Consider the following 10,187-nt stretch of genomic DNA (forward strand, 5'->3'; position numbering starts at 1 on the left):
ACCAGTGAACTGAACACTGCCTTCTGGAACTCATAGCCTGGCCCAGCTCTTTAAAATCTCTCAGTCCCTTCCTTTCTCTCTCCAAGGTTGCAGCTTTAATTCGGGTCCATTCCATTAACCAGCATTGAATAGATTTACTGAGCATCTACTATGTGTCAGATGTCTACTATGGATGTGGATATTTCAGTGTATTTGTAGATCCAGACAGAAAAACCCATGCTCTCACAGAGCTTCCATTCCATGGAGGAGACGAATAATAAACAACGGAATGGTAAGCATACCTTCAGTTTGTGGTTCACTGCACAAAGAAAACAGGACAGGGTGGTTTAATAAAGAGGATATTTCATGGGGAGGGGTGCTTTTGCTTATTAGTCCTTTCTAATGAAGTGACATTTGAATTGACACTTGAATGATAAAAAGGAGTTGGCATATAAAGAGCTAGGGGAAGAGTTCTAGATAGAGGGAACGGCTCAAGAAAAGGTGGGAGTGGCCCTGATATGTTCTGCTTTAAGGCGTGAAAAGAAAGTAAAGAATGGGGTTTGGGAGAAAAGTGGTATGAGACGAGATCAGCTAGGTAGGCAAGAATTTTTTTTTTTTTTAATTTCAGAGAGAGAGCGAGTGAGCAAGCACACGCACATGTGAGCAGGGGAGAGAGAGACAGAGACAGAGAGCGAGAGGGAGAATCCCAAGCATGCTCCATGCTCAGCAAGGAGCTCAAGGCAGAGCTTGATCTCACAACCCTGGGATCATGGTCTGAGCCGAAATCAAGAGTCTGATGCTCAACCAACTGGGCCACCCAGGTGCCTCCAGAATTTTGGTTTTATTTTGAGTGTGAGGGAAAGCCACTGGAGGTTGAGAGCAGGGGATATATTTTAAGATAATGACTTCAGGGGTGCTTGGGTGGCTCAGTCGGTTAGTGGTCAACTTCAGCTCAGGTCATGATCTCATGGTTCATGGGTTTGAGCCCCGCATCAGGCTCTCTGCTGTCAGTGTGGGGCCTGCTTCAGATCCTCTATATACTGCCCCCCTTTCCCCCTCCCCTGCTCACATGCTCTCTCTTTCAAAAAAAGTAATAAATAAACATTAAAAAAAGATAATGACTTCAGCTGCTGTTTGGAAACTGGACTATTGCAGAAGGTTGAGAGGAGGCAAAAGTGGGAGAACCAGTTAGTTAAGAGAGCATTAGAATGATCTAGAGATGGATGCAGCTTGGACTAGGGTGGTAGGTAATGATATCAATGGTGAAAAGTGGAAGGGTTCATGCTATAGTTTGGAAGATGAGCCAAAAGAATTTGGAAGAGGATCTGATGTGTCTATATTTGCAGGGGTAAATGGTAGGGAGAGAGATATCAAAATGATTCCTAATTTTTATGAGAACAATTTGATACATGGTGGTATTATTAGCCAAAAAGGGGAAGACTAAGAGAGGAGAAGATTAGAAGGGAAACCAAATGCTCTATTTTGAATGTTAATGTGAGATGCCTATTAGGCCTCCAAGTGGAGATCCAAATAGGCAGTCGAATGTATAGGCCTGGAGCTCAGGAGAAAGGCTGGAGTTGAAAATACAGAGTTTGGAACTGATGGTGCAGGCTCTCTTCACCTTTCATTTGGACTATTTTCATAAACTCTTGACTGATTTTTCTGCTTTTAGCTTCCTCTTGTCAAATCCATTTTCCAGTTCACCTCCAGAATGACCTTACCTAACATGCAAATCTGACCATGTCACTCTCTTTGCAACCTTTCAATAGCTCCCATCTTCTTTCAGGATAAAATATAATCTCTTTACTATAGATATAAGATCCCTTAATATCTAGCTCCTGACTGTTCCCATTCTCATCCAGTTCTGAGTTGTGACCAAATAATTGAAGAAAGCCTTAAGAGATCTAGAATTTGGGCTCCTGGGTGGCTCAGTTGGTTGTGTCCAACTTCAGCTCAGGTCATGATCTCACAGTTTGTGAGTTTGAGCCCCGCATCAGGCTCTGCACTGACAGTGTGGAGCTTGCTTGGGATTTTCTCTTTCTCCCTCTCTCTCTTCGCCCCTTCCCCACTTGCATTCCCTCTCTCTCTCAAAATAAATAAATTTTAAAAAGAGAGATCTAGAATTTATTGAGATATTTAAAATCTGTAAGAGTTGTGTATTTCCATGAGATGTGATAAAAAATATCCATGAAAAAACCACAAAACTCTGTAAGGTTAAACAATCTACAGTTTTCCTACAAAAGAGCTAAATAAATAAAAAATGTAATAAAATAATTCTATCATGTAGGTGGTTGCAAAAATCTCTGTGAAGGCAAAGTAGATACACAATTCATATCTATGTTGTGTGGGGTACTTGCTCAATTCACTAATTTATAAGGTTGCAGTTATATTCTTTTACCCATACATTTAACACATATTTATTGAGCACTACTCTAGATTCTGAAAATACAGCAGTGAACAAAACAGGTTAAAATCCTTGGTTTCATGGAATTCATACTCCATGGTGAGAGGAGACAATAAACAAGACTAATAAGTGAAATAAACATAAGGAGGGGATAAGTACCAAGGAAAAAAGTCAACCAGAGATGGAGTGTGGGAGGAAGTGTGTGTAAGGTGATGGCTGAAATTTAAATAAGTGTACAGTCTTGTGATGAACACCAGGTGATGTATGGAAGTGCTGATTAATATTATGCTGTATGCTAACTAAATCGAATTTAAATAAAAACTTAAAAAGAAACAAAACAAAGGAGTAAAGGGGGGGAAAAAAAGAAAGAAGGAGGCAAACCAAGAAACAGACTTAACCATAGAGAACTGAGGGTTACTAATAGGGAGGTGGGTGGGGAGATGGGTTAAATTGGTGATAGGGATTAAGGAGTGCACTTGTGTGAGTACCAAGTCTTATTGAAAGTGTTGAGTTGCTCACTATATTGTACACCTGAAATTAATATTGCACTGTATGCTAACAAAATGGAATATTATATTATATTATATTATATTATATTATATTATATTATATTATATTATATTATATTTTGAGAGAGAAGCAGGGCTCATCCGAAGCAGGGGCTCATGTTTTACCCTAAGCTGGGCTCATGCTCACCAAATGTGGGGCTTGAACTCATGAATCGTGAGATTATGACCTGAGCCGAAGTTAGATGCTTAATGACTAAGCCACCCAGGTACCCAATTAAGTATAATTTAAATAAAAACTTAAAAATAAATAAGTGTACAGGGAAGGTCTTTTGACTAGATTTTCACTAGAGACTTGCAGGAAGTGAGAGAATGAGCCATGCAGATATCTGGGAAAAGTACATCCCAGGCAGAGAAGAGAGTAAGAACAAAGGCCCTGAGCTACGAGTCAGCTGGATGAGCTGAAGGAAGAGCAGCAAAGGCAATATAGTTGGTACAGAGAGAGTGAAGGGGGGAGCAGTAGAAGATGATGTCAAAATTGCGGGGTGCAGAATTATGGTGGGCCTTGTAGTCCACAAAAAGACTCTGGCTTTTTCTTTGAGTGAGACGGGAGCTGGGAGGATGATAATCTGATTTATGTGTCAATAAATCACTGGATTGAGAGTAGCTTGTCTGGACATGGGCAGAAGCGGGGTGACTAGGAGGCCACTGGAATAATGCAGGTAAGAGATAATAGCTTGAATCAACATAGGAATGATGTAAGTAGTATGAAGGAGAATAGAATAGTTCAGGGCATATTTTGAGGGCAGGGCCAACAGGATTTGCTGATGAGTCAGTGTGGAGTCAGGGAAGACACTAAAATTTTTGACAGGGTAACCAGAAATGGAGATACCATTAACTGAGATGGGGGGAAACTGGAAGACACTGGGTTGTGTGGGGAGAAGAAAGAACTCAGTTTTGAACATATTAAGATGCCTATGAGGCATCTGAGTGGGTATGATGAGTAGGCAACTGGATAAAGGAATTCAGAGAGAGTAGACTAAAGATAGAAACTTGGGAGTCATCACCATATAGATGCTATTTAAAGACATGACAATGGGTGAGATCAAGGGAGATGAGCCCATCATCAAATTTGGGGAGATGTGAAGAATCTAGCCAAAGCAACTGAAGAAGAGGGGCCAGAGAGGTAGAAGGAGAACCAGTTGGAGTCTTAAGTAAAGTCCAGACTCTCAGAGAATCCCTGGACCCCAGCCAGTGTCCTCTGATCATATGACATCTCAGGAAACTGAGAGGACAACTCTGAAAAGTACAAGAGAAGGGAACTTTAAAAATTGCATGGGATAAAATAGATGCTTCCTTAGTGAGTGAATAACTTACAATGTTGAGAAGGTAAGGAACAAAGAAAGATAGGACATGTTCAAGACCATAAAAAGCTAGAATTACTGCGAGTATTTGGTATTTTATGCATTTCTATGTTTAAGAGAATTTGGCTTATTAGAGTAACAGGTCAACTTTGTCATTCTAGCTTAAAATGTGAAATTGATTATGGCTTATAATTTTAAGTCAAAATCTTACTAAGTTTATAAAGAGATTTAGGACATTTTTAGGGAATCTGAGGTTCATTATATTTATTAGTTTGACTTATGATATTTATTTTATTTTTTAATTTTTTTCAACGTTTATTTATTTTTGAGACAGAGAGAGACAGAGCATGAAGGGGGGAGGGTCAGAGAGAGGGAGACACAGAATCTGAAACAGGCTCCAGGCTCTGAGCTGTCAGCACAGAGCCCGACGCGGGGCTTAAACTCACGGACCGCGAGATCATGACCTGAGCCGAAGCCGGCCGCTCAACCGACTGAGCCACCCAGGCGCCCCAATATTTATAAGAATTATTTAAGAGAGTGGGAAGGTTTTGGGGAGCCTGGGTGGCTCAGTCAGTTAAGCGTCCGACTTCGGCTCAGGTCATGATCTCACGGTTCATGAGTTTGAGCCCCGCATCGGGCTCTGTGCTGACAGCTCAGAGCCTGGAGCCTGCTTCAGATTCTGTGTCTCCCTCTCTCTCTTCTCCTCCCCCTCTCATGCTCTCTCTCTCTCTCTCTCTCTCTCTCTCTTTCTCAAAAATAAACATTAAAAAAAAAGTGGGAAGGTTTATTATTAAGACAATTGAGATACTTAAAGAAATGAAATATATTAAGTTTATAATTAAATGAGTTTAAATTTATAAATAGAAAACATAACAATAATGTTATTTAAATAATTATTAAATTTGCTAGCCTACAACAAGATTAAAAGTTTAGAATGAGGGCACCTGGGTGGCTTAGTTGGCTGAGGGGCTGAGCGTCTGACTTCAGCTCAGGTCATGATCTTGTGGTTAATGAGTTCCAACCCCACATCCGTTGCTTCTGTCAGCCTGTCAGCACACAGCCCGCTTTGGATCTTCTGTCCCCCTCTCTCTGCCCCTTCCCCGACTTGTGCTCTCTCAAAAATAAATAAACATTAAAAAAAAAAACTTTAGAATGAGATAATCATATTGAGGATAAGTAATCTAATAATCTGATTTAGAATAACATTTATAAACTAAACTTAAATGCTCAAGGAAAGATGGATTTTTAATATTAGTAACTTTAATAAAATATTAATTTTTAAAATCAAACATTCAAATACTCTTTTCTCTGTCTAAATAATGCCTTTAAAGGCACCAAAGCTCATATTTATCAATATCTAGCCATGTCCTCATATGTACCCTAAGCTTCAGTCATATCAAAGATTTTGTAAATTGGGGTGTCTTCCATATGCCAACCACTACAGAAATTGGAGATTAAAAAATAAATAGGTATGGAGCACCTGGGTGGCTCAGTCAATTAAATGTCTTATTTTGGCTTAAGTCATGATCTCACAGGTTTGTGAGTTCGAGCCCTGCATTGGGCTCTCCACTCTTAGCGGAGTGCTTTGGATCCTCCGTTTCCCTCTCTCTGCCCCTCCCTGCCATGCACACACACAGATTCTCTCTCTCTCAAAAAAGTAAACATTAAAGTAAATAAATAAATAGGTACATAGTCATGCCAACAAGGAAATAAGTCTGGTAAAAAGAGACCTGTTGTACCGCAAGATTCTCTGAAGAGCAATAGCCATTCGTCCAAATGTCCTTGCTCAGTTTCAAACCAAATCCTGCTCACTTAAATAGCCTTTATAGCCATGTCATTGAGGACTCTGAGAACACCATGTTCTCTCTTGCCTCTATGTGTTTATATATATTATGCTACTGCCTGAAATACCCTTGCCTCACTCTCTCTGTTTTTAAAGACTTAGTTCAAGGGCCACTTCTAGAAATCTCTCCTTACATTTCTAATCAGCCAACCCTGAAGATTTCACCTCTCTTATGTTCCCGCAACTTCTACACCTCCTTCTAGCCAGATATTGTTGTAAGCATTTGCATCTTTATCAAAACCATATAAGGTAAGTACTATTATTATTCCAACTTACAGATGAGGAAAACAAGGCTCAGAGAAATTAACTAAATTGCCCAAGGTCAGACAGCAAAGACGCAGATCTGAGAATTGCGTCCTGACAATCTGGCTGCAGTCTGCGTGCTCACACATTATACTACTGGTATGCAATAAATTCTTGATAAATATGTGAGTGAACACAACCAATGAAATGTAGTAAGCAACTAAAGAAAAACTTCTGTGTACCCTGAAATCCTGGACTAGAATCCAGGCTCTGCCATTTACTGACTGTGAGATACTGGAAAGTTGAAGTCTTAGTTTCCCCTTCTGTAAAATGGAAATGATAGCTCCTTTGTAGGTTATTGTGAAGATGTACATAGCTATGGATAGAGTAGGCACCCAAATTAACAAATTAAATAGTAGGCGTGACTGTATGTGTAACACGAGGTACACACAGAGTAGTTGCTCAGAAAACATTTTACTATAATTAGATGAGAAAGAGATGTGAATCTAATGATATAAAAGATAACATTTATTTCATGCTTAATATGTGCCAGGAACTGCGTAACTTCTCAACAAACATTGACTGATTTCACAACAACGTGACAAAATTAAGTGCTATTATTCTCCCTGTTGTACAGATAAGGAAACAGAGGACTGTGGAAGGACCTATCCAAAGACACACAGCTAAATAGTAGTAGGCCTGGATTCAAACCCAGTCCTGATTCTAGAGATGGAGCTCATTAGCATTACATTTTCTCACGATTGCCTCGGACAATACAGTGGGTAGTTTTGAGCTTGACAGATGGAACAAAGGGGGAGAAATAATGGGGGTAGAGGAATGGAATGAAGAGGCTCTAGGAGTTCAATCTGGGGCAGCTTGAGTGTGTGGTGCCTATGGTGTACCCAGGTAAAGTTATTTAACAAACAGTTGAAATACAGGATTGGAGCCCAAGAGAGAGGGTAAACTGAAAATAAATGTTTGATGGTAGTTTAAATTATGGGAAAAGATAAAATCATTCACGGTGAATGTATAAAAGGAGAAGGGAAAATGGATTTGGAAAAGTCCTTAAAAACCAGCTCTTAAGAGCAGTTGGAAACAAGCCCATAAAAGGTACTGATAAACAGTCAGAAATGTAGAGAACTGGGGAGTGTGTAGTTGAGACCACAGAAGAGAGGAGGGACTGGCCAATTAATTCATTTAGTCAACAAATATTTATTAAATGTCAGGAACTGTTTTAGGTGCTAGGGGTATATTAGCAAACAAAAGACAATAATCCTTGCCCTTGTGGAGTTTACATTCTAGTCAAGGGAGACAGATACATAAATACATAATTTATGTGTATAAATACATAATATATAAATCTATAAAATATATATGTATAGGAACATATAAACATAAAATGTCAGGTGGAAATAAGCGCTATGAAGAAAATATAGCAAAGTAAGGTAGGCTAAAAAATAATGGGAGTGGGAGGAACCACTATGGAAATCTGCTCTGAGGTGAATCTTCAAATAGCCTCAAGAAAGTGAGCACAGGAGTCCGGTGGCTACCTTGGGGAAGAGTACTGTGCAGAGGGAACAGGAAAGAAAAAGCCTTGAGGGTACGTGTGCTTGGGTGTGGTTGAAGAAGGTCAAGAAGGCTGGAAATGCTGGAGTGGAGTGAAGGAGGGTAGGCTGTTAGATGCGGCTGAAAGACGGGAGAGGATACTGCAGTTTATATAAGACTTTGGCTTTTATTCTGAGTCATATGAGGAGAAGTCAGAAGAATTCGACAGAGGTGATGGGATTTGCGTTATGATTTAAAAGGATCACTCTGGCTGCAATGGTGGAGGTGGCAGAGCAGAGAGGAAACTGCCGCAAAACTCCAGGTAAGGGATGGCAAGGCTTGGACCACAGTGTTAGAAGTGGGAGGAGCGAGGGTTGCTTGGATGGCTCAGTTGCAGTTAAACCCCTGACTCTTGACTTTGGCTCAGGTCGTGATCTCATGGTCCCAAGACAGAGCTCCGTGCTGGGTGCGGAGCCTGCTTAAGATTTCTTTCACCCTCTCCTTCTACCCCTTCCCCCCGCTCACGTGTGTGCACATGCACGTGCTCTCTCTCTCTCAAAAAAAAAAAAAATAGTGGAAATAGTGAGAAGTGACTGGATTCTAAATATGTTGTAAACCTTGAGCCAACAGCATGTCCTGGCATCCAAGTAGAAATATAAATCTGGAGTGTGGTGAAAAGTCTGGCTGAACATCCTTATTGGGGAGTCACTGGGGTACAGATGACACTTAAAGCCATGGGACTAGTTGAGATCTCCTAGGAAGTGAGAGTAGATGGAAGAGAGGTGACCTCTTTAATATTCAGAATTTGGGAAGAAGAGGACCAGCAAAGGTAGAAGAAAAACCAGCAAAGAAAGTAAACAAAGAGTGATCCATTGTGTCTCATATAAAGTAGCATAAGCAGGGGCACCTGGGTGGTTCAGTCGATTAAGCGTCTGACTCCTGATTTCGGCTCAGATCATGATCTCACCGTTGGTGGGATTGAGCCCAGTGCTCTGTGGAGAGTATGAATGGAGCCTGCTTGGCATTCTCTCTCCCTCTCTCTCTCTCTCTCTCTCTCTCTCTCTCTTCCTCTCTCCCTCTCCGGCTCACACATGCTCTCTCTCTCTCTCTCAAAATAAATAAACATAAAAAAAAAGTAGCATAAGGAATAAAAAGTGACCATGGATTTGACAATCTGAAGGTCACTGGCAATCTTGACAGAAGCTGTTTTCGTGAGGTGGCATGGACAAAAGCCTGATTGCAACGTGCTTACAGAGAGGGTAAGAAGAGAAGTAGAAACTTGCGTGTTCTGGTTCAAAGAGAAGCAGAGAAAGGGTCGGTAGCTGGGATGTAACGTGCAGTCACAGGTGTCTTTTGTTTTGTGTTGGGAGATGTTACACCAATGTCAAATATTACGAAAGGACCAAATGAATTTAGGACATCTTATTTGGGCGTCAGGCCTAAGTGAGTAACAGGAACAACAAGATTTCCACGAATCAACAATTAATGAAGCATTAAACAAAAGAGGACATGCAGATTTCATGGAGACAGGACAAATAGAGAGTAAGAAGGTGACAGAGGGAACGTTTTCTGTTTTTTAATTCACAAAGGCAGAAACCTGCCTGTGTTTAGGCTGTGTGGAAAGAGCTAGTTGAACGGAAAAGGCTGAAGAACGCGGAGAAAGGGTAACCGATGGCGCAGGGACCGGTTTCCGGTAGGAAAGTGGTCACATGACCCTGAGAAGGGAAGGGAAGGCTAAGGCAGGTTAAGGGGCCAGGTGGTCCAGGCTCAGCTGAGGTCTCTAGCTCGCCCGCAAATGGCAATGAAAAGGTTCTTCTCCTAACAGGCATTCTCGGTTTGAGGACAATAATAAGGGTTAAAGCTGTGTGCCCCCTACAGGCACCCAGACGTGCAGCAGAGAAGCGGGGGTAGCGTGCCGAGGCCACACGGCTGCACAGCAAACGCAGGACTCCGGGGTGGCACAGAGAGAGGGGATGGACGTGGCTGGCCGGGGATTTTGAAACGCGTGGGGCGGACGGGCAGGGTGAGGACACACGTAAGGCAGCGGACTTAGGGCTAAGAGGATGCGGGGGGGGGCCAGCGGAGGCCCAGTGGGGACATGAGGTCGAGGCCCAGGTGGCCTGGGGCTGGGGGCTGGGGCCAGGGTGATGCTGGATCTCAGGGGAGGGATGGCTAGACGGGGAAAGGGGGTGAGCAGGCCTAGGGCGGAACGGAGGGCCAGAGCGCTGCCAAAGCCAAGGGAACGCGGGGAACAGGACACTAAGGGGGCTGGGCGAGCAGTGGGGGGGGGGGGGGGGGGGGGG

At 42.1% G+C, this 10,187-nt stretch overlaps 1 protein-coding gene across 1 annotated transcript in view; it reads right to left on the reverse strand.

Annotated features, from left to right (window-relative positions):
• Positions 1 to 10,187, reverse strand: part of SYCE3 (synaptonemal complex central element protein 3) — a 28,894-nt gene that overhangs the window by 17,743 nt on the left and 964 nt on the right. The window lies entirely within an intron of this gene.

Source organism: Panthera uncia, chromosome B4, assembly GCF_023721935.1.
Source record: "Panthera uncia isolate 11264 chromosome B4, Puncia_PCG_1.0, whole genome shotgun sequence".
NCBI classification, from domain to species: Eukaryota; Metazoa; Chordata; class Mammalia; order Carnivora; family Felidae; genus Panthera; species Panthera uncia.